The following is a 6,000-nucleotide window of genomic DNA, read 5'->3' as shown; positions in this document are numbered from 1 at the left end:
TTTCTGAGGATTGCAGCCTCCAGCCAGACTTCCATGGGCAGGCATGCGGTTTGCTGCTGGTAAAAAAAAAAAAAAAGAAATACATAAAGAAAGAGACAATCATTCTTGGGATCATCTTAGAGAACTAGCACGGCTGTTCCTGAATCACTCAATATGAACCTGACACTCCATGCCTTCCATCAAAGATTGTGTGAAACACAACCCTGCCAAAGTGTGTGAAGGACAGGAAGCGGGGCACCGAGCTCCAGGAACCACGCAGCACTGACTCCTGGAAACGTGGGGAAGGCCGAGAGCGGCAAACAGCTCTTCAGGCAGCGAGCACAAGCCGAGCCGGCGGCGAAGAGGCCAGAGACGCCCTCGCACCACCGACGCGGCCGGTGTCCTCTCCACAGCAGAGTCCCGGGGAGGCCTCGGCGGCGGCCACCTGCGGAACACAAGGCTGAGGGCGACGGTCGTTGCTTCGCAGCCGCCGCACACGTCCTCTCGGGCCCGTAACCGCCGCCGAGCCCCAACCCTCGCCCGCCGGGGCCTGCCCGAAGGGGCGGCCCTCCCCCGCTCTGCCATGCCCGCCGCCCACTCCCCGAGGGCGCCCGGCGCTGCCCCGAACGGCGCCGTCGGGCGGGGAGCGGGACGGGCCGTGGGGCCCCCGCCGGCCGCGAACCCGCGACCTGCCCGCCGCGCCGCTCTGGAAATGGCCGCCCAGCCGCGCGGGTCCCCCCCTCCTCCGCGCACCCCGCCACGCTCCCGCGGGAGGCACACCCCCGAGCCGCGGCACCCCACGGACGCGGGGGCTCCGACCTCCGCGCCGTGGCGCCGCCCTGGTCTCCCCGGGAAGCGGCGAGGCGGGAGGAGCAGGGGTGGAAAAGGGGGATCGACCGCGCCGCGGGGGAAGTGGGGGCGGCGGCCCCCCCCCCCCCTTCTCACAGCGGGGGAGGGCTGACGGCCGGGGAGCTGTCGCCGGGGCTGGGGGCGCCTGGCCGCAGCCAGCGAGGTTTTGCGGGGGGGCCTCGGACGCCCGCCCCTCTGCGCACCCGCTCTGCCTCCCCGAGGTGCCGACGCCGCCTCGGCGGGACTCGCCGGTGTGCGAGCCGCTGTGCGGAAGGAGCCGCTCCGCCTCTGACAGAGACGCGCCCCCCCCTCCCCCGAACCCCCCTCCCTTCCCCGCACCACCCGCCCGCCCTCACCTCGAGCTGGCGCTGCCTCCCCGCGCTGCCGGCGCTGCCGCCTTGCCTGCCGCTCGCCCGCCACCGCGCCCCGCCGCCGTACTTCCCCCCCCCACGACCCTTCCCCCCGGTGCCGGGCTCCACCGAGGGGCAGGCGGCCAGCCCTCGCCCCCGCCGCCCGGCTGCGGCTGCCGCGCCCCTAGCCCCCCGCCGCAGGGAAGGGGCAGCAGCGACTGCCAGGCGGGAGAGGAGAGGAGCCCGGCGGCTCGGCTCGGGCAGCGCGCTGCGGCTGGGTCTCCGGGGATGGACTGGGCTTCGCCCTTCGCCTCAGTCTGCGCGCGGAGAGGAGGGCGGTGACCGGCCGCCCATCCCGCCGGCGAGGAGAGGCACCCCCGCCCGCGCCGCCGGGCCGGCAAGACCCTGCTCACGCCCGGTTAAATGTCACGGCTCCCCGGCTGCTCCCCGCCGCCGCCCCGCGCGTCGCTCACCTCGGGAGGGGGCTGTGAAGGTGGCGGCAGCGGCAGCCCCGGCTGCGGCGCGCCCCGCCGCCGCTCGCCGTGAGGGAGCGCCCAGGCAGCCGCCAGGTAAGCGACGGGGGAACCCCCCGATGCCGTCGGGGGTGGCGGCCGCGGGGAGCCCGCCCGTCAGGGCAGAGTAACTTTCGGGGGGCGGGAGAGGGGGAGAGGAGACCGCAGCGTGGGGGCTACGCTCCCCCGCCCCGCCGTGCGCCCCCCCGGGGAGGGGGCTGCGGGGGGCGAGAGGCGGCGGGGCGGGACGGGGCGCAGCGGACCCCCCCTCAGCCGCCCTGCCGGGCCGGCTTCATCCCCGGCCACCCCCCCCCGCCCCACGAGGGCTGTCGGGTGAGCGGCGGACGGCGCTGGCCGGCGGGGTGGGGGGGTCGGGGTACCCCAGTCGGGGGATGGGGGCAGCGCCGTGCTGAGCGCCGCACCCTCCCAGGGGATGAGCTTCCCCCCGCCGGGCTGGAAGCCGTTGTGATGGGGGGGGGAAGGGGGGGCAGGAGTCGTCCGGGGGCTTCAAGGGACGTGTCATGAACACAATAGTCCTTTGTCGCCAGTGCAGAGATGCTTCCACACCTGTGTCCGCTGCCATGGTGGATGTGCTCGCTGGAGAACGTGCATCACTAAAGTGGGGATTGGGGGGGGGGGGGGGGGGCGCGGGGCGGGCGGCGGTGAAGACACTGTTTTACCTTCTGCAAAGCAAATTTTGGATACCCCCGGTTTAACGGAGAAGCTCGAAGTATGTACAGGTGCTCCTGAACATACCTGGAAGAAAAACAAAGGCAAGAAAATCACCTGCCATTATACCGTTTTCCCAGTCTCTTGAGTCTAAATTACAGGGTTTTGCAAGTCCCATCCCATAGTTGCTGGAGTAAACATCAAATGTTCTTAAGCATTTTTCCCCTATAGCTTTCCTTGCCAAGCAGAGAACTGCAGTGCTCTCTCATTATATGCTGCTATTTCAAAATGCTGTTCTTTCAGAAGTAGGACCTTCTCATTTACAAAGGGAAACGTCTGAATGCTTCAAAAATAAATCATATTTGAACTTGCATTGCTTGCCAAGTGCTGGGGGGGTGGGGGGGAAGGTGGGGAGAAGGAGCACACAGCTTTTTTTGTGGCTTTGTCATGAAAATGAGCCATGCAGTCTTTATTTCAGTCAAAACTATAGCACTAAGGGAATAGAAGTGAAAATTAGTTTGTGTAGTGTTCAGGGAGGTAAGCCATGACCTGTAAAGCATGCACCCAGTAGTTTTGAAGCCTTACCTCGCTTCCTACAGTGACGCATCTGGGATTGAGGGGTCTACAATGTAAAGCGCGTCTAAGAAGATTTCACCTGAAACTGCTGTCTATACCCTAAAAGAACTATATAGCATTTTATTCACCATTCAGGAGCAACAAGAGCTGCGTCCACATGGAAAAAAAAATCCTATAGGAGGTGGAAGAAAAGGATATACTTTGCTGAGCTTCTACCTTCCAGTGAAAACCACAGGATTAAAAGAGATGGTCAGTCGCCCTGCTGTATGCAATCAAAGCACCAGTGGTTCCATTAGGGGCTACACCCTTTCTGGGAAGTGCTTCCCTGTGAAGGTGAAGCTGCGGTGTGGTCTACTTTGCTACATAATGGACCACATAGGAGGGTGCACTAACATCGGTGTGTGCCCACTCCCACTGCCTATGTGTAAATATCCCAGTCAAAATGTGATTTGGGGTTTTTTTCCTTCAGATCAGCACTTAAAATGATTGAGTCCTCAGCGACTGTGCCACCTTCCTACTTTTCTTACTTGAAATGTAGTGATTTCGACAGCAGCTAATCTGTGTGCAGCAGAACAGCGATAATATTCCTTTTAGGTAAACAGAAGATCCCTGAAAACTGTTTTTACTGCTCTGAATTCCCTCTTGAAAAGTAGGAATAACACCTACGTAGACTGAACAAAATAAGGTGTGATCAGCTACATAGAAGCAGCGTGGTTTGGTAGTATAACAGATACCAGGGATTTTTTGTTATTGTTCTAGAATCCAGGCATTCTGTGAAAGGGCTCTAGGTGGAAATGTTATCCTGTGTAGTAGCAACAAGAGGTGAAGGAATACGAAGTATTAGAGAAGCTTGTTAGTTCAGACAGCTGTCCACAAGTACTGTGATTAGTACTACGTTGGTATGCCACTGTGAACTAAAACCTTGAATTTCGGTATCCTGCAGTTAGGAAAAAAGGCCAAAGTAACTTGCCGTTCATAGTTCTGAAGCCTTATCATTTTCCTCCAACACAGAAAGGTAAGGAGGTCTGGAGACTGGAATATTAGAGACCGTGCTGAGTTTGAAAAAGTCTATGTTAGTGGCTTTTTCTTGTCTGGTATTAAGACCATTCAAATAACATAAACACAGGGTGGGTGTGGTTATCGGCGAGGGTATTGATGAGGATTCTAGGAGGATTCCTGTGCTGGTTTTTATAATTCATGCCAGTATGATTGTTGCTTTTTTTGGGGTTTTGTTTTGTGCTTTTTGACTGTCTAAGCCTCAGGGAATAAACTGGGGGAAAAACAGGTTAAGGAGTTCTGAAGGCTTGGTATATGGTTGTCTGTTAGTTTGTTGGCTCATCCTTTGTGAGAAAGTAGATTTCCTTCGAGCTGTTGCTGATAATTAAAAATCCAGATGCAGGACAAGTGGACAGATAAGTGGATCAGTTTCAGTAAATTTATACAATACTAGGTATGTGTATTGCTGCATTCTCCTTTTGCCAAGGAGTTTTTTCAGCTACTAATTCTATAACACATGTTAAATACATCCTAATTCTCTGTACTTTCTCTTCAGTTTTTGTACAGATATCCAGGACATTTAAGAAAATTCTGTTTCTAGTCACTGATTGACATCCCTATGTCATTATAAGGCTGATTTGGCTAAGCTGTGTCTAATTATGAATCTTTAAAACTTATTGCTCATTTCTAATTAGTACAGTCACTAATTTAACTGTTTATTTTCCAGACTCTTTCCAGCTTGTGTATTTTCAGCCAGGAACATTTTTTCCCTAATTTGAAATCATAAAAGCAAGCTTTTTCTTCTTTACTGGAAAGAGTGGCTTCTTGGTTATCTTGGAAAAATATTAAAATAAATAACTCTGTGAAGAATGAAATTCCAGTATTTGAAATTTATAGGCATTGCTCCTCAAGACGTATGTTCATGCAGCATACCAATTGGTGCTTTCTGTGCTGAGATATCAATATTATTCCCATGAGATATGCTGAGTAGAGCTCATATTTGAGTTGCTTGCCATCTCATAAGCCTTTTGATTCCTGGGGACAATTCCATTTCTTAATGATGCAAATCTGTAGAGGGAGGAAACATAGAACATAAACTGTCATCGTGTTGTATAATGACATTTTGGTGACCCATTTTCTGTTGATAAAATGCAAATCTTGTGATTTCTTTTTTCCTTTTCCTTTCAGCAACTATCCTGTGAAGCAATAGTTCATGAGATTATTTATAATCATACTGATCAGAGTTGTTATTTGATTAAAGACTAATCTCTCATTCCCTTTGAAAGTTGAAGTAGATGTCTGTATCAGCAAATTGTAGGAAGTCTTGCTCTATATTGATACACTGTTTGTGTTTTCAGTTTGATGATTATTATGAAAGTCACAGTAGGTCAGTGTAGATACTTAGTGAACATCTTTTCTGTGAGATGGAATTAGTGAACAGTTTAACCCGTCTTCCAGAAATACTCCTAATTATGGACAAATAGAAATAAAGGTGCATTGAAATTAATTTTTTATTTGAAGTGGAAATATTTTAAACTGCTTCTTACTGTTGAGTAGCACTTTAGCTAATCTTTTTCTTAGTCCCTTCATAATAGACAAGAAAGTCCCTTTGGTTTTGGGTTGCAAGAAAAAGCCAAATCATACCATACTTAGTGGATTTTAAATGGCATTGCCAAAGTAGGGTGAATTTAAAAAAAAATATTTCAGAGGACTGTGTCTGAAGGAAATGGGAATGTGAGTCTTCATCTGCTGGACTAATTAAATTTCCCAAAAAGAAAGAAAATTGACAAAATTGGGGTTTAGTTGTACAGGCAAAGCAACATAACTTACTAGCTGTCAATCTCAAAATTAAAAGTTGCGGTGCAAGAAAAAAAAAGTAAAAGAGAAACATTTTGTCATCATTGGTAATAAAACTGTAATATATTTGAATAGAGTGAACAGAATTAAATTCAGCAGAAAGATTTGTATGTATAAAATCTGACTTTATTGTGGAGTTTGTTTGATTAACTGCAAAATGTCTGTCCTTTGGTCAGAATGAAGAAGAATGATTATTCTACAGTCCTATTGCT

At 52.2% G+C, this 6,000-nt stretch overlaps 1 protein-coding gene across 1 annotated transcript in view; it reads left to right on the top strand.

Moving 5' to 3' along the window:
- The first annotated feature begins 1,312 nt into the window (after positions 1–1,312).
- Positions 1,313–6,000, top strand: part of LINGO2 (leucine rich repeat and Ig domain containing 2) — a 546,343-nt gene continuing 541,655 nt past the window's right edge. Inside the window, exon 1 of the mRNA XM_063320456.1 lies at positions 1,313–1,747. The gene's annotated coding sequence lies outside the window, so the exon portion shown is untranslated. The remainder of the gene's footprint in view (positions 1,748–6,000) is intronic.

This window comes from Chroicocephalus ridibundus, chromosome Z (genome assembly GCF_963924245.1).
Source record: "Chroicocephalus ridibundus chromosome Z, bChrRid1.1, whole genome shotgun sequence".
NCBI classification, from domain to species: domain Eukaryota; kingdom Metazoa; phylum Chordata; class Aves; order Charadriiformes; family Laridae; genus Chroicocephalus; species Chroicocephalus ridibundus.
The sequence above is the reverse complement of the archived record's forward strand: the minus strand, read 5'-3'. Positions and strand labels throughout refer to the sequence as shown.